General features: G+C 54.4%; 1 protein-coding gene across 7 annotated transcripts in view; it reads left to right on the top strand.

Annotated features, from left to right (window-relative positions):
* PC (pyruvate carboxylase) overlaps positions 1 to 17,897 on the top strand; it is a 99,215-nt gene that overhangs the window by 58,246 nt on the left and 23,072 nt on the right. The window contains exon 1 of one of the 7 annotated variants that reach the window (XM_077771440.1): positions 13,512 to 13,519. The exons of the other annotated variants lie outside the window; for them this stretch is intronic. The gene's annotated coding sequence lies outside the window, so the exon portion shown is untranslated. Of the gene's footprint in view, positions 1 to 13,511; positions 13,520 to 17,897 lie in introns of those variants that run through there. 7 annotated transcript variants of the gene reach the window in all.

Genomic DNA, 17,897 nt, shown 5'->3' with positions numbered 1-17,897 from the left:
GGGAGATTGAACATGTTCTCTAGTTGTGGTGATGGATGTGCAACTCCGTGTACTAAGAGCCACTGAATTGTACTTCAGTGTGTGAACTGTATGGTATGTGACTATTTGTCTCAGTAAACCTGTTTAATGCCCCCTACCTCCCCATCTCGCCCAAGGACCTGGTCCCCTGTAGGCTAAGTCTGTGACTTAGGAACCTCTCTTACCTGTTTTGTAATGGCGGGCGCTGGACAGAGGTGCCACCTGCCACCGAGCCCTTGGCCTCTTTTTCTAGGTCCCAGAGCATGGAAAGACCCCCCCTAGTAAGCTGTAATTCCGACCCAGTTGCATTTTAGTTCAGTTACACAGTTCTGGGACCCTCCTGTGAACCGGGCACCAAACAAACGCGACTCTCATGAAAAACGGGCTCTGGATGTGGACGGACTCGGTGATTGTTGAGCTGGCTCTTCCCAGTGGCTCTAACTGGGTGGATGTTTCCTGCCAGTGAAGTGAGAGTCCATCCCCTGGGATTGTAGGGTGAATTAGGCGAACTAGAAGGGGCCTGGCGTCCAAAAGGCAGAAAAGGAACGTCTCCCTGCAGAGCTGCTGGGGCACGTGCAGACTGCAGAGAGCTCGAGGTCCAGCCTCCCAGGGCTCGGTGAGAAGCAGTAGGAAGGGGACACCAGATGTCCTCCTGGCTCAGGGGCGCCGGTGGGGAACCAGGGGCCCCTCCCTGATGGGGGGGGCCTCGAGAGTGGGAGGGCCCCCTCATCACATGTTGTATTTACTTCCTATTTTGAATAATCAGTTATATTTTGTAAAGTCGGAAGGGTAAATGTGAAAGATAAACCTTTTCCTCACCTCTCTTCCCCAGAGGCACCTGCTGTGGGGAATTCTAGGATATTCTCCCAGCATCCGAGCAAGTGAGCGTCTGTGTAGGAGAACTGCTGTCTGTGGGGCAGGTTTGACCTCTTCCCCAGCTGGTGCGTGGGGACAGCCAGCTCGGGCTAAGGTGTCATTCATGCCACCTCTCAGGTCCCCTGGAGGGAGGGGTGCCCACGGAGGGGGTCCTGCCGCGGCCTTGTCTGACCAGCGTGCCCTCTCTCCTCGCGTGCGTGCTCCCTGGGGTCCCCCTGCCGCCTCTTGCTGCAGCCCCTGCCACCCTTGTGGGCCCCCCTGAGACCTTGTGTGGGTGGAGCTCCTCCACGGTCGCTTCCTGAGAAGGAGGGCTGAGCGCCAGGGAGGGTCCGGTGTGGCAGCCGCTGCCTTTATTTTACCTTTGTGTATGTAATTGATAGTTCAGCTGGGTAAGGAGTTCCGGGTTGGAAAAGGAAACCATTTTTCCTTTGTAAGTTTGAAGGATTGCTTTGTTCTCTGGCCTCCTGAGCTGCTATTGAGAAATCCAGAACCTTGCTGACAGCTGATTCTTTGTGTCCTTTTTCCTTTTCCCCCTTTTCCGAAAGCTCACGGGCCCTGAAGTTTCACGACCTGCCTTGTGTGGGTCTGGGTTCATCCGTCTCATTGGCTCTCGGTGCGTCCTTCTGTGTGGAGTTAGCGTCCTGTGCAGGGAGCTCTTGAAGTCTTTCGTTTGTCCCCCTCTGTTTTCCTCTGTTCTGTCCTTTTGAGAGTCCGGTCACTTGGCTCCTGGAGCGCTTGGTCCGGCCCTCTTCGCTCTTGGGCCTATTTCTTTTTCTGCGTCTGTTTTCAGGTCTCCTCTACCTTGTCTTCTGTTGATTTGTTTCTCGCATCATATGTATTTTTTAACATTTATCTGTTTTTGAGAGAGAGAGCACGAGTAGGAGGGCAGAGAGAGAGAGGGAGACAGAATCTGGAGCAGGCTCCAGGATCTGAGCCGTCAGTACGCCTGATGCTGGGCTTGAACCCACGAGCGAGATCATGACCTGAGCTTAACCGACTGAGCCACCCAGGTGTCCCTCTCTCGTCATATTTTTAATTTCCAAGAACTCTTTTTGCTGTCGGAATGGTTCTTTGACAATATGTGTGTAGTCTGTTGACTTGCTGGTGCAATTTTTTATTTCTCTGAGGATATTATGGGGGTCTGTCTTCCTTCTTTTCCTCCCAGATGTTTTTTTCTGCTACTGTCCTTTGGTCTCTCCATTTGAAGGCCTCCATCGTTGGTCACCCAGGGACCTTGGGTTGCCTGTTCACGATTGTTAACAGAGGCTAAGAGCTGCCTGCACAGTAGCTGATGCATGGGCCATGTGTTGGGGGAACATCACTGTCAATATCCTGAGGTTTTCCCGCTTGAGCTGAGTCACGTCTCCGAGGAGGGGAAGGGCCGGCTGCTGTGTTTTGAGCAGAGTGGGGTACGGGGACAGGATGCATGGGCTTACTTAACCTTCTGCCACCATTTTTAACAAGGTGCCCAGGCCCTGGACTGTGCCTCACGCCCTCCAGTGTAGGCCCTGGGCTTTACCCTCTCCAGAGAGTAAACCTTCTTCAGGCCAGGCCAGGAGGGAGCAGTCTCTAGCTGTGTGAGGAGCAGTTCAGCCCCAGGCCCTGGGGACCTGGAGCCACAGTTCCTGGCCTTTCATGGATTCTGTGGAAGAAACTGGTGGGTGTGCATCCTTTCCACTCCCAGATAGAGCTTTCACGTCAGCTACTGTGAGCTGCCTTCTGGCTTCCACGGTAACTGTGCCGTGGTCTCCTCTCCTGGTCTCTCTGTCCTTGGGCTTTAGAGCCTTGAAAACGACAAGAAACTCCTCACTCAAGTTTTGATGGGGTTTCTTTCTTTCTTTTTTTTTTTTAATATTTTTTTATATCAGAGAGAGAGAGAGAGAGAGACAGTGTGAGCAGGGGAGGGTCAGAGAGAGAGGGAGACACAGAATCTGAAACAGGCTCCAGGCTCTTAGCTGTCAGCACAGAACCCGATGCGGGGCCTGAACCCACGAACTGCGAGATCATGACCTGAGTCGAAGTTGGACACTTAACCGACTGAGCCCCCCAGGTGCCCCAATGGGATTTCAAGACGAAGGAAAATTAGACACATAACCCAGCCGCGAGCAGGCTTTACACAGGTCAGCACACAGAGAAGGGTGTTCAGGTGGGGGCATCTCCGGGGAAGGCATGCTCCATGGGGCGGGAGGGGGGAGTGTTTGGATTCTTTGGGAACAAGGAGGAGGCACTTGGGCTGGAGTTCCAAGATTCAGGAGGCTGAGGACTGATGGGCAATCTGGCTGGAAAAGGCAGGTTGCACTGATGATCAGAGAGGGCCTGCAGGAAGGAGAGCTTACCTGTGGACAGGGGGAGTGGGGAGGGGTGTTAAGTGGAGAGTGAAACAATGCGTGTGTTTGGGGAGGCTGTCACTAGTATATAGCACAGACCGGTAGCTAGAGCTGACCAGGGGTAATGGTTGGTCATGGTTAGGAGGCTTTTGCAATAGTTGAATAATATGAAGGGATGATCTAGGGGGCGTTAGTAGAGGTGAAAGGAAGGAGGACATGGGGCTTTAGGAGAATTGACAGGTCTCCTCCACCATAAGGTGGGTGAAGGAGAGGGAGGAGCTGAAGATGATGCCCCAACGGAAGCCCTAGGTCCCGGGGAGATGGAAGACAGGAAGAGGTGTTTGGTTTGGGCTTCGGACTGTGTGTGTCATTTGGGGGAGCAGGAAGAACGTGGGGAGGGAGGGGGTAAGTTGTGTTATAGAAGAGCCGTCTGATGCGTACATCCAGCAGCTTTTATTCTAAATCCTCGTACTCCAACCTGCAAATACCTATGTTGGTTAAGAAAGGGAGGGAGGAGAAGACAAGGCATCAAGGATATGTACAAAGGAATCAGTCAAAACAAAAGAATAATTTTCATGTTGTTAAATAAGGTTATCGAAAGAATCTTTGATGTTCTCACAGGTTAATTGGTGCTGTGGAATGGCTTCTGAACTTCCATTTTTTTTATTTTACTTTTTTTTTCAGTTTGTTTATTTTGAGAGCGAGCGAGCACGGGAGGGGCAGAGAGAGATGGAGAGAGAGAATCCCAAGCAGGCTCCGCACACCGACAGTGCAGAGCCCGATGGGGGTGCTCAATCTCACAACCGTGAGATCATGACCTGAGCAGGAACCAAGAGTCAGATGCTTAACTGACTGAGCCACCCAGGTGCCCCCGGTTTCTGAATTTCCTTAAGACATGGAGAGAGTGACAAACTCAGTCCTTCCTTAGCTTGCTCTCATGTTTTAACTGAATTAAGCACTTGTACATCAGACTTTTACAAATGAAACACGGGCCTCTTTATTTGAGTTCTGGAGCCAAAAGGGAAAACGGAGAAGGGGCGTCATTCCCTCAGCCACCTTCGGCCTGTCTCTGCGTCAAGGTGGCATACTTGTGTCCGTGCACTTTCAGCGATGGCTCTGGGAGGTGAGGAGAGGGGCCCTGACCGTCGAGGTTGCCAATTTCTGTGGTAGACATCGCCCACTGTGGCCGATTGCAGGCTTCCAGTGCTATGCCACTGAGCGCAGGTTGGACAGAAGCAGAGTCGGGCAGCCGCACCCCCTGCGTGTGGCTCATGGTGGGTCCTCGATGACATGATGTGGCTGGGTGGGCAGACCCTCTTTCTTAGGCTGTCCTGTTGTAAGGAGGCTGTCGGCGTCCAGGCATGCTTTAGAGTGTCGTCTCCGTAAACAGACTGCTTCGTGGGACAGCCCCAGCCCCGACTGGGCGTGGCTGTCCTCCGGCTCTCCCTTCACGACTACTCCCTCACCACCTCTGTCCCTCAGAAGCAGCTCCGGCTTCTCATACTGAGAGCTGACAGTTCTAATAAAGACTGTTTATGTGCCGGGCACTGCTCTGAGACTTCCCAAGCATTAAGTCATTTGATCGTTTTAACAACCCCATGTGCAATGGCCGTCACAACGATAAGAAATTGACGGCCAGGGGTTAAGTCAGTGGGCTCCGTGGAGCCCTGATCTGAACCCAGGCACTCGGACCCCTGGGATCCCAGAGTGTTATCCCTGCACTCTGATGCCAGCATCTGAGACCTGTCCTCACATGTTTCTTTCCTCCTAGACCCAGTGGGGCCTCAGCACTGCCCACTCGCTGGGGTGAAATACAGATAAAATACAGGATGCCCAGTTAAATTTAAATTTCAGACAAACAACAAATAATTTTGTGGTATGCCCCAAGTATTGCATGAAACACACTTTGAAAAAAATCTGAAAATCAGATTTTAACTGGACGGCCACCCTCGGCTGGTTTTATGTTGGTTGGGAACGGAGTCGGGAGTGCGGGAGGGGATTGCAGTTGGCATCTTGCTGCTCACTGGTTGTCTGGCCACGCTGTGCTGAGGGCCCCGGGACTCCGATCCCCGGAACCTGTCACGTAAAACATGCTTAATATCGAGACTCCGAACATGTTTAACTTTAGCTGTTTTTCCTCTACAGAAAGAATGTTAAGGCAGCATTTTGTAGGAGCACTCCCAAGTTCAGGTAGAAAACTGCTTTGCTCCCCCCATTTTCCGAGGACAGATGGTCCTCACAGAAGTTCAGGAAGCCTCGTGCAGTCAGGCTAACATTTTGCTCTTCCAAAGGCCACGTGACCCAAACCAACTCATTCAGAAAACTGTCTGAGTTCTGTTAAAACTCTTCCAGAGAGAAATGCCACTGCTTTGTCTAATCTGTGTCTTTGGCCACTCTGAGCGGCCAGGCGTTTTTCTTAAAGTTGAGTATTGCTTGTCTGTGACGCAGCTTGGATTCATTCTTCTGGTTCTTGGAGCAGCTGCTCTCACAAGGAGCTTGGGTGTGAACAGGGAGCCCTGCCGCCTACAGAGTTGTCCTTCTGGGCTGCTGCTTTTCCGGTTGTGCCTCCTGGGATGTGGCGTCTGGGCTTCTCAGCCTGGAGAGCCACAGTGCAAGCAAGAGCTACTGTCATTTCAGGCCTCAGTGCATCGGGTCAGTGGGTGATGCTGGGTCCCGGCCAGCTGTATATTATAGCTGCCTCTGACATATTTCCATGGGGACTGTCCCAGCAAATGTAGGTGCTTCCATCTCAGAGGAGGGAGGTGTTCCATATCCACTTCAAGGCCAGTCTTTCACCTCCACCACGGAGCCCCTCCCCAGGCTTGCTTGTCTCTTAACGCCCACCCGACTTCCTCACTCTCTCTTCTTCCTAGAGCTTGCTAACTACTCTGTCCTGCAGGAAGATGCCTGCCACGTCTATAATAGAGAATGGACTCATATTGAATATACGTAAAGATTTATTTCAACTCAGTAAGAAGAAGACAAACAGCCCAGCAGGAAAAGGGGCAAATGATATGAACAGGCAATTCACAAAGGAAAAAGCCTAGAAATATGTCAACAATCTTGAGGAAATATCCAACTTTCCTAATAATCAGGGAAGTGATTTTCTGTCCATGAGATTGACAGAAATAAAGGTCTGACAGCAGAAGATGTGGTAGAGATGCGGAGAAATAGAAATTCTTTTGGGCTTCTGGCAGCTCTGTGAATTATTGGAACAACTGCTTTGGAGAACTGGTTGGCAGTATTGATGTCTGGAATGTGCCTGCAGTCTGAGGCAGGAGTTCCAATTCTAGACGTAGGCCCTGGAGAAATTTCTGCGTTTTATATATGGATTCAGGGTTATTCATTTTTAATATAAAGTGACATTAGTATGGCTGTTTTCAAACACACATAAAAATGGAGCAAATAGTCCAGTGAATTTCATGTACCTGTCCCTCAGTTTCAATAGTGATCTGTTTGTCAATCTATATGTCACAGTTTTTTAATAGCTAAAATTTGGAGACCACCTCTGTCCCTCATTTGGGCATGGGTAAGCTGTGGTACATACACTGTTATACAGCCGTTAAAATGAATCCGCTAGATCTACTACTTGTACCAGTGTGGAAAGATTCCAAATATGTTGGGTGAAAAAAGGTAAAAAATGATACCCTAGAGTGTATCATTTATGGAAAACTTAAAACGGAAGTGTATGGTCTGGGCACACATGTATCTAATCAGTGTAAAAGCCACAAAGGGGGAACATCCCCCCAGCAGCTGGCTTGTAGCCTCCGGGGATCTGCGGGGAGGAAAGGGGTAGGGGGCTGGATTGGAAGAACCTTGAAGGAAACTGCAGCTATTCGTAGAGTGTGCTTTTCCTCTTGTTAAATTTCACCGTAATTTTATCAAAATAATACATGTGGAGACACTTGGGAAAGTCAAATGGTGTCATGAGGCCTTTAAAACCCCCCTCAGTCCCCTGTCCGACCCGCCCTCCTGGATGGTCCCCCCCAGAGACAAACCCTCTACGCCTAGTGGCTTACGCCGTGTTTGCACAGAACGTTTGACTCTGGGCTGGGCCTCTGCTGTGGGCGATCCAGCTGGCTTTTACCACCTGCTCAGCCCCCTATGTGTACCCGGTTTCCCTGTCTCCATCCCCAGCCTGGTTAGGTGACCATTTTTGTTTAAGTACATTATTATAATCAAGTAAATATTCACAGTGGCAAACCCCAAGTGTACACATGGTAACGTAGTATTGTGTAACTTCTTGGTTTCCTGGAGTTATTATTTACGTTATTTTTCATCCCTAAATTGTAAATTGCCATCTCCTCTCCATTCTTCCAGGGACTAGAGGCAATATAGCCTGTTTTTCGTTTACTTAACTCTCCCCTTTCCTGCCCTCTCCTGAACCCCACCCCCACCCCCTGCTGCCCCGTGGTTCTCTAGGTCTCTGTCACCATCTTCCTGAGAACTCCCCTCACCTCCTTCCATGCTGGCTCTATGGTTCCTCATCTTTGTTTGTTTACTTCCTTGTCTTGTCTTAGTGCCCCTCCCCCAGGAGCTTCCCTGGCACAAGGGCTCCTGGGCCATGAACTTGCCTTGGCCTGGCATGCCTGAAAAGGCCTTTATTTTGCCTTCACACTTGATTAGTAGTCTCATTGAGTGGAGTGTTCTAGGTTGGAGGACTTCTTCCCTCAAAAGTAGCTGCAGGCCCAGTGTCGCTGTTGAAGACTATTATGTGACCTTCTCATTCTCCTTTTCTGAAGCGTCGTAGCCTGAGTGATGGCCCCCAAAGATCTCCGGGTCCTCATTCCTGGACCCTGTAAGTGGAACCTTATAAAGAAAGAGAGTCTTTGTAGAGGTGATGCAATGAACGACCTTGACATGAGGTGATCCCGGATTATCAAGGGAATGCCATCACCCATGTCCTCAGGAGAGAGAGGCAGGGGGCTGCACGTGGCAGGGAAGACAAAGTGGCCACAGAGGCGGAGCCTGGAGGGATGTGGCCGCAACAGAGGCATCAGGCAGGTGCCACAAGCTGGGGGCTGTAGGGTGCTCCCCCTCACTAGGCCTCTGGGGGAGCACGGCCCTGGCAGCACCTCGATTTGGACCCATAAAACTGATGCTGAACTTTTCTAGCCTCCCAAACGAAAAGGGAATACCGTTTTGTTGCCTTTAGCCACCAAGGCTGTGGTGATTTGTGATGGTCCGGCCACCAAATTCAGGCAGGAAGCTGGTCGAGCCTGCCCGGTCCCTTTGCCAGCTATGACTTGCGGTGTCGCGCTGGCATCTCAGAGCGCCCTTGCCACTGCCATCGAAATGCACGTCCCCAGCCCCGGAACTGCCATGTGCCGGTCTTCCTGTTATGCTTTCTGGACGATGTCCTCGACTGTCTTCTCTTTTTTCTATTTATTGTAGTTTAAAATGTCTGCAACTCTATTTATAATTTCCTAGAGCTCTTTCTCATTGCCTTTAAAATAGCTGCCGCCTCTCAATGCGATAGCTTCTCTTACTTCTCAGATTAATTATAGTTTTTTTCTTCTATCTGCTCTCCATATTACCAGAATTCCCTGTTTTTTATTCCCCATTTGTCTTGGTGAATTTGGGGCGATCCCCTCAAATAGCCGGGGATCTTGGCCGTCCATTCATGTTGAAGACAGAGTTGGATACGGGTCGGAAAACCTGAGCACAGCGAGAATCGAGGGCCGCCGGCCTTGGAGGGGAGACTGAGGCAGCCACTCCCCCGGTGCCCGCTAAGTGCTGATTGCTGCGGCTCCGCCCTGGGCTGGTGGTTTCCTAGAGAGGGGTCCTCGCTGCACTGCTGCCTCAGCCTGAGAGCCGCTTTGTGGAAATGGAAGGGTTTGCAGCGGCCTTGTGCTGCCTGGCCGCCCTTCCCCTGTTCCCTGGGCTGTCTGCCTCCTGTGCCCCCGGGTGGAACCTCTGGTGCCTGGTGGCCAGGAGCAGTGCCCTCTGGCTTGCCTGGGTCTCACTTGCTGGGGCTTCAGACCCGTGTCCTAGGAGCACAGGGAACCATTGTGGGTGGGGGAGGATGGGAAGACTCAGGGCTTGGCCTTGACAGGGGACTCGGGACCACCTGGCCCTCACGGGGGACTTGGGACCATCTGGCCCTCGAGACTCGGGACCATATGGCCCTCATGGGGTCCACGAATCTTGCTCTTCCTCACTGGTCTTTCCCTCCAGCTGCTCCTGTGTTCTTTAACTTGGCATCACTGCTGTTCATCCCGCTTTTAAAACAGGGGCCATGAGTCCTCCTTCCCTGCAGCCGCCACGCCTCATCTGAAAGGTGCTGGCTGTCCTATCGGTGCCACGTTTCTTAACTCCGTTCTCATGATCTCTTGCCTACATTAGAGCATCTTCCTCATTAGTTTGCTGCCTCCTAGCCTCTCCTCCTCAAATCCAACTTCCTTGCAACGACCAGAGTGGTCCCTCGACAGTGCAGGTCTCTTTCCCCTGCCTGGTTTCTTCGGTGGCACGACCTGACCTCGGGAATACAGTCCACATCCCTTGCTGTGCACGCGAGCCCCTGACCTGGTGGCGGAGCCCACGTGTCTGGCCTCTGGCCTCAGTGGCCGTCTACTAGGCTGGTTGTTCCTTTGCCTCGGCTCCGGCTGCCCCACGCCTGGACCACCTCCCCCTCCTCGTCCCGGAAGATCCGGCCCTGGTGTCCCTCCCGAGGCCGTGCTGGCACTGCTCACTGCTCGTGTTTGGTGCCTCCCACTCAGCCCTCCCTGGTGGGGGCGCTGATCACGATCCCAAATAGCTCCGTTCTCCAGGGGCCCCGTGCGGCCTGTGTTAGGATGAGCAGGTGAGAGAAGGGGACGTTGCTAACAACCTGTGCTCCCCCATCCTTGGTTTCAGGGTCTAGGTTCTGGTCATTAGTGGGTCTGTTAGTTTCCGAGGGCTGTCATAGCAAAGTCCCCAAAACTTACAACACAGTTATTATCTCACAGCTCTGGAGGCCAGAAGTTCAAAATCATAGTGTTGGCAGGGCCTTGTTTTCTCTGAAAGCTGTAGGAGAGAATCTTTCCTTTTTTTCTAGCTTCTGGTACTTCCCAGCTATCCTTGTAGATGCATCTTTCTGGACACATGGCCGTCTTCTCCCTGTGTGTCTTCACACGATCTTCCCTCAGTCTTTGTGTCCAAATTTCCCCTTTTTATAAGGACACCAAGCACATTGTATTAAGACCCACCCTGGGGACCTCATTTTCACTGATGACCCCTGTAAGAACCCTGCTTCCAACTAAGGTCACGTTCTGAGGTGCCGCAGGGTGAGGCTTCCGTAGATCTCCTTGGGTAGATCTCCTTGGAGAACACAGTTTAGCTCATACACTGGCATCTACTTTCCTGCTGCCTTGGGACTGGGGTGAACTGGTAAGCAAGTGGGGAGGAGGTCCTATGTGACTCCCCAGCCGGAGTGCTGTGCTGTGAAGGGGTCAGGAGCTTCCTGGAGCACCTGCATGCCTGCTCTGTTCTGGCATCCCATCTCCCTGAAGAGCCGCTATCCGGCCACTGTCCAGAGTGGAGGCCCAGCCCTCCTGGTTCCCACCTTTCGCTGACCTTGCGCTTTTAACTAAACGTCCTTGTCAACACTTTGGGCTCTAACCTGTGTGCAAGGGGCACTCGGATGTCCCACTGACTTGTGTGTGCCGATCCTAGGAGGCACCAGGCCTTATTAATCTTTCTCGCCATTCCAAAATGTTTCTGGAAACTCTTGTGACCTATTCATTCATTCCCAACATATCATCTCGGTGTCAGGCACAGTCCGGAGTGCTAGGAAAACAATGAAGGACAAAACAGACTGAGGATCCTGTCCCCATGGTCCTCAGAGTGTCTCGTGAGATGGGTGAACGAATTGTTACATTGAGTGCTCCTGTCCCGAGGACAGACATGACCTTACACACATCCTCTGTAGGACAGTGAGGTGTGGCAAGAACAATGACAGATCTTTGCCAGGGTGGGCATTGAGCTCGCCGAGGAGGTTGGGGGTCCGGGAATGCCTTTCTGTGAGTCTAAAGGATGTGGAGAAATAGGGCAAGTGGCCTTCGGACTTTCTGCTACCTGGACAAGCAGGTCAGCAGTAGCCCTCCTTCTGCACCAGGGGGCAGTGTTCAACCTGCAAGTCTCCCTGCCCTTGACCGAGGCTGGGACAGGGCAGCCACTCCTCATCCCTGTCCTCCCCTGCTGCTGCCCTGGAGGCCCAGACCCCTTGCTCGTCGCCTTCTTTCTCCGAGCCTGCCCGTGCCCCTGCCCACAAATCCCAGCAGCCCACATAGTGCCATTTGTCCCAGTGTGGCTGTCCCACCCTCTCCCCTCCGCCTGCTGCCTTAAATCAAGGGCTGCGGGGGCTCTGTGGAGCCCTGTCGGCTGGCTCTGAACCACGGCGGCCTCTCAGGGTAGGAGCCGGCTGTGCGGCCCCAGGCCACGCGCTGTTTTCACTCCTGTCTCTCTTTGGTATTCTCGCTCTCCTTTCTTCTTCATCTGTCACCTTCACTGTCTTCCTGTCCTCCCTTCAGCTTCCCCTACCCAGACATCTCGGCCTTAGTTAAGCCTCTCTTGGGCGCTTTGATACCAGCTGCTGCTGCCTGCAAAGTCCGGCGGAGTCCCTTCCGTTCATCCGTCCCTGCTGGCCGCCAGCCCTGGGGCCCCGCTGGACACGTTGAGGACAGGGCAGAGCTGCTTGGAGAGAAAGCTCCCCAAGAGCAGCCCCATCCCTCAGAGGCTCGCTTCTGCTGCGGCTGGAGCCCTCTGCCAAGAATTCCCTCCTTTTGGTTTTGACCCGCTTTTGCTGGCACTGCCGAGGCCAGCTGGGGACCGGGGGAGGAGCCCGATGGGGGTGCTGGTGCTGGCAGGGTCGGAGGGGGGGGGTGTGGATATATAGAGGTCTTGTTAGTTAATTTGGAGATTCCTGAGGCCTATTTCTGAGCTGCTCTCCCTTCTTCCCACCCCCTCTGGCTGCCCTCCTCCACACCTCTGACCTGGATGTGCTGAGGGGCTTGGGGACTGCGGGCTTCTAAAAGTGTCGTCAGCCAGGTCCCCCTGAAGCAGGGCCTTGGCTTTCCCTTCTAATGCGCCCCTGCCCACGGCTGCCTTCTGAGGCTGCAGGAGGTGCTGTGTGAAGAACAGGGTATTTAGGATGGAGGCAGTATGGATCCCCGAAGGAATATTCCAGGGCCCGGCACTTGGCCACAGCCTCCGCACAGGTGGCTTCCTTACCCTGACCCAGAGAGGCTCCTCTGGCTGGGAGCGACCAGAATTTGGACGGTGAAGGCCCGACACTAGAATTTCGTGCTGCTCGTGGCCGCAGGAGGCAGCCTGGGAGATGTAGTTTTGGTCGGAAGTGGTGGGACATTTGGATGATTTATCGGACTCCGTGAAGCTGCCCTGGCTTATCAGGGACACATGATTGCTGGCGCTGTTAGGCTGCTCCAGGGGGAGGGGGGAGGAGTGCAGGGCCCACTGGCTGCCCTGCTGGAAGTTCTGGCCAGGGACACAGTTTTTATCAGGAGTCGGCTTTTTGGTTTCTGGTTTCCAAGTGCCTGTCACACTGTGCTTCTGATAAAGGCCACAGCTTACTACGTGCGTTGAGTCATCAGTGATGACACCATGTGCCCTGAGAGATTGCACTCCTGCTCCGGAGCAGCCTGCCGGGCCACCTGGGATGGGACTTAATCCCACTACCTGGTTCCTTATCTGTACAGTGGAGCGATAAGGAGGCCATTACCTGACTTAGCCCTTGCAGGACATCTCACGTGGAGCCCTGTACCTGGTGAAGAGTAGAGGCTCCGCGGGGTGTGCTGGTCCCCGTGTGTCCCATCTGCCTGCAGCGGCCTGGCACACAGGTGGAGTGTGGTGAGGGCTGGGTGTCGCTCGTAGGAGCAAAGTGGGCGGGTCCTCAAGATGGGGCAGAGGCATCCAGACCTTCGCCCTGCCTCCTTCCACAGGTTGGAACCTTGTGGGCACCTTCCTGACCTGGTTATTAGCACTGCCTTCTAGAAGGATGCCGCTGAGTGTGTTGATCGGCGTCGGGGGGGGGGAAACTGAGGCTTGGGGAGAAGGAGGAACCGTGGAGTCCTGTGGAGAGGCAGCGGGGAGAACGCAGGTGCCGCAGACACTCCCCGCTCTGCTGAGCGTCACGCTCGCCCGCAAGGCGTTGACGTGTCCCGAGTGAGAGTCAAAGCCGTCTTCCTCCTCGTCTCTAACGCACAACCCGAGGCCAAGGAAAGAGATCTGTCAGCTGGCATTTGCAGAAAATAGCAAACAGCCCTCGCTGGGACCGTCAGCTCTCTGGAGAGGAAACCGGGGTGAGGGATCTTCGGGTGGTGGTTGCTTTTCTCCTGCTCACCGTCTCCTTCCCCATCGCTGAGGTCAGAGGAGGAGGCTGTTGCTCATGAGCGTCAGCAGCCCCGGGGCTAGGCTCGCAGTGTTCTGGTATCATCTGAGCCGCTGGGCGAGGCTGTTCTGTCCAGGACTTGCTGAAGGCTCCCAGGTGTGTCAGGGAGGGTCCGCCAATGCGACACTGCGAGGGCTGTCCCAGATGCTGGGTTTGGTTAGCGAGGCCCTTGGAATTTTTAAGGGAGATTCTCAAATTGTCAATGACCTTGAGGATTTCTTGGTTACCATCCACCAACCATAAAGCCCGTGGCAGGAGCCTGGCTCCAGCCCCTCCCCACTCCCCCGTGACCGGCACTCTTGCACCTTTGCCTGTTCTCTGCCAGGTGGCGAGGATGCCACCTGGCATAGTGCCTGAAGGAAGGCTGGGCGCTGCAGGCTGCCTGGGGAGAGGTGCCACTGTGAGGAGAGCCTGGCACTCGGGTCACTCCGTGATGCCAGGGCTTGAACTCTGGGCAGGGGGCCCCAGGTTATGCCGGAGACAGCCCCCCTGGGAGGGCTGTGGGAAGGAGGTTTGGTGCCCTGCGGCCTTCCCACTGCCCTCCGCTCCACCCCAGGGGCTCTGGTTCTACCTGTGGGTCTCCGCCTGGTGCCTCCAGCAACACAGCTTCCTGTCCCCATCCCCCCCCCCCCCCCCGGCCCCCGGGCCCCCCCCCCCCCCCGGGGGGGGGGGGGGGGCAGATGGCACCCCCGTGGACAGAGATGCAGGAAAGGCCAGGACGGAAGTGGCCAGGGGCAGTTTTGGAGCAAAGGTGATTTGGCTGTAGGGAGGAGCTTACCTAGAATTAAAATTATGGGGACCCCTAACAGTTTTATGGGAAAGAAACCAAGATGTTCAAACAAAAACAAAAACAAAACCTTGGGGGAAGAAAGGAAACATAACTTCAAACCCTGAAAGAATATGATCCTAAATTTTGTAAATTTGGATTTTNCCCCCCCCCCCCCCCCCCCCCCCAGGCACAGAGGCCTCTCTGCCCTCCAGGGGGTGTGGGGATCGGCCATCCCAGAGCCCTCAAACTCAGCTTCCCCAGAGGACTCACCACACGCATGAGCCACGAATGTCCCGCTTCCCGGGACATTCTGCGAGGCAGCCACCTCTGCCCTGCGGTTTCCCCCAGCCACAGTTGATTCTGGAAGGGCCTCAGGAAGCACCAGGCAGCTGACCCTGCATCCCCCAACCCCCGGGGTCAGGTCTGGGAGGAGAGTGGGATCTGACTAGGGGAGAAGCTGGGTGCTGAGTTAGCCAAGCTCTAAGAAGGGTAGAGATGTTCTGGGAATGAGGTGACTTTTTTAATTTTTATTTTTAAGTTTATGTATTTATTTTGAGACAGAGACAGCACGAATGAGGGAAGGGCAGAGAGAGAGAAAGAGAGAATCTCAAGCAGCCTCTGGCTGCCAGTACAGAGCCTGATGTGGGGCTTGAACTCACAAAACTGTGCGATCATGACCTGAGCTGAAACCGCTAGTCGGGGGGCGCCTGAGTGGCTCAGTTGGTTAAGCGTCTGACTTCAGCTCAGGTCATGATCTCGCAGTTTGTGGGTTCAAGCCCCGCGTTGGGCTCTGTGCTGACAGCTCAGAGCCTGGAGCCTACTTCCGATTCTGTGTCTCCACTTATCTCTGCCCATGCTCCATCTCTCTCTGTTTCTCAATAATAAATAAATGTTAAAAAAAAATTAACAACAACAACAAAGAGTTGGGCACTTAACCGACTGAGCCACCCAGGTGCCCCATGAAGTGACATTTTTTGTTCATCCCTGTGTCCTCCTGTCCCAGGCCTAGCATGGCGGGCAGGGGGGAGTGTTGGGGTCACCTGTGACTCGGCTGTGAATGGAGCTGCAGGGCTGTGCCTAGGCTCTGACGGGCAGCATAACTGGTGCCTCCGTCATCTACCAGAGCCCCTCCTGACGAGCCTCTCCAGGCCCTGCTCCACCAATATTTCTGTGCCTTTAACCTCAAGTGGCAGCAGATCCTAAATCACTCACGGCTGTCTGCTGTCCCTCTGCTGGCTAGTGTCCTGCCCTAGATCGTCTCCCTTGCGATCTCTCCTAGTCCCATGGGGTCAAGGGATCGCGGGCTTGAGGCTGTGAATCACTTGCTGCCTGCATGACCCAACCTCCCTGCCTCCCTGTGCTTCGGGCCCCAGAGCCACCGCGGGTGTCCCTTACCCTGGTTTCAATCTCAGCCACCACCTAGGCTCCGAGCACTGTGGTGCCTGAGAACTTTATATGCCAGGGTCAGCCACCTCAGGCGGAGCAGCCACCCGCCCGCAGCCTCCCTGGGCAGAAGCAGCTGTGGGTGCCTGGCTGGTGCAGAGTGAGTGCTGCCGGGAGGGCCCACCGTGGCCCCCTGGGTGCGGGTCTAACTGCGCATGGGCCGGGCGCCCCAGCGTGGGGGGCCTGGTGCTGTGGTGGCGGGAGGGCCAGGAGCATGGGTGTGTGCTGAGCTGCATGGAGGCGGTTCCTTCTTGTTCCTGTGCTCTTGTGGGAGGAAAGGATGGTGGGAAGATGGTGATACTCGTCCAGCATTTACCGCCGGGCTCAGCGATCCCCAGGATGACCCACCGAGGTTGGGAGTGGGGGTGCCCAGTTTCACAGATTAGGAAATGAGGCCGCCATTGTCCAGATCTCACAGCTTGGGGAGGGGGGGGTCCTGGCTGACCGAGGCTGCTGTCTACTCCTCTTTCCCCAGTGCTCTGGCTGCAGCAGGAAGGCCCTGGCCTTTCCTCTCTTGCACCCCAAGCCCTGATCTGCTTGGACACGGCTACAGGGGCATGTGGAGGCTCCCGCCCAGAGCCCGGCTCTGCGTGTGCAAAGCCGTATTGTCAGGGAGGCCCCGCTGCAGCGTCCACAGGCATTCTCACGTCTGAGGAAGGGCCTCCGAGGCCTGCGTGGGTGCTTCGGGCTCCCTGTTTCCTCACTGTGAGCTGAGAGGTGCTTGTTGGCACCCACCCCCGACCAAGCCTCCAGGGATACCTTTCTGTCTCTGGGAAAGGGAGTGGGCAGTGCGAGGGGGCATTTACACACATGGTGGTGGGTAACCGCCTCAGTGGTAGGAGCAAAGCCACCCACGTGGGAGAAAACATTGGGCCTCCCTGGAAACTTCTGGAGGTTTGTGACTGTTGGTGCCAGTGTCACCTGCTGTGAGGCTGCTCACATGGAGGCAGGTGAGGAAGACCCGGCGCCGGCTCTTCCGGGCACTGAGTGAGGAAGGAGGTGGCCCCGTTGTGTGTGTGGGGAGGGGGCCCACCTCATTCACTGCCAGGTGGTTCACAGGGTACAAGCAGGGTCCTTCGTCTCCCCCAGGTGCTCTACGTAGCTTTTTTCCTGCAGAGACCTCCCTATCTCTCCTGTGTGTCTCCACTGCGCCTCTAAGTGTAAATAACCTCCCCGGCGGAGAAGTGTAGACTGTATGGAGAAGCACAAGAAAAGAAACCAGCACTGCGCCAATTCTAGAACATAGGAGTGAGTGAGGGGCTGACAGAGCTCCTTCCGGTTACTTTCCTTGCCTTGAAAAAAAAAGCTTCATGAAATCATATTTTTACGTTTTAAATTTTGGTGGCGTCACATTCTATCATAAGCGTTTCCCACGTCATCAGAGCCGTGCAAACACTCATTTTTAATGGTTACATAATGTCTGTTTGGATAGAGGTCTTCCTGTTGCATCTGTAAGTGGTTCCTAATTATCTGCGACTGTAAATAATACTGTTTTGAACATCTTAACCCATCCATCGTGGTTCCCGTTTTTTAGAATATTTCCTCGGGTCGTATTCCTAGAATGGTAACGACTGGGCCAAGGGGCATAAATATTTCAAAGGCTCTTGATAGGGTTTCCAGGGCGATTTCCAGAGAGCTGCCCGGATCTCCAGACCTCACCTGCGGGCCTGGCCCCCCCCCTCCCCAGGCCTCACCAGCACTGAACGCATAACACTGTTGCTAATCTGCTAGGCAAAGTGCCACCTCACTGTCCTGTCTGTGCCGCTCCTGTGTCTGAGTGGAGGCCTGGCTTCCCGAGACAGCACTGGCACGGCGGGCCCTAGACAGATCCGCCATCACCCTCGTCTGGCCAGGCGGAGCCCTGATGGGGGGACGCGGGGGTCAGCGTGGTGCAGGGAGATTCTCAAAGCCGCGCTGCCAGGCCCCGCAGAGGGCACTGAAGGGGACTCTGACCGTACGCACAGTGAGGGCACGTGGGGCCTCTGGTTGGCCTCCAGGATTGCTTTGAGAGCTTGAAGTATTGTGAAAATTGCCAGGGCACTAGGTTGGGCCGGTTCTCTTTGGGCTTGACTTCCCC

Source organism: Crocuta crocuta, unplaced genomic scaffold, assembly GCF_008692635.1.
Source record: "Crocuta crocuta isolate KB4526 unplaced genomic scaffold, BGI_CrCroc_1.0 scaffold647, whole genome shotgun sequence".
Taxonomy (NCBI): Eukaryota; Metazoa; Chordata; class Mammalia; order Carnivora; family Hyaenidae; genus Crocuta; species Crocuta crocuta.
The sequence above is the reverse complement of the archived record's forward strand: the minus strand, read 5'-3'. Positions and strand labels throughout refer to the sequence as shown.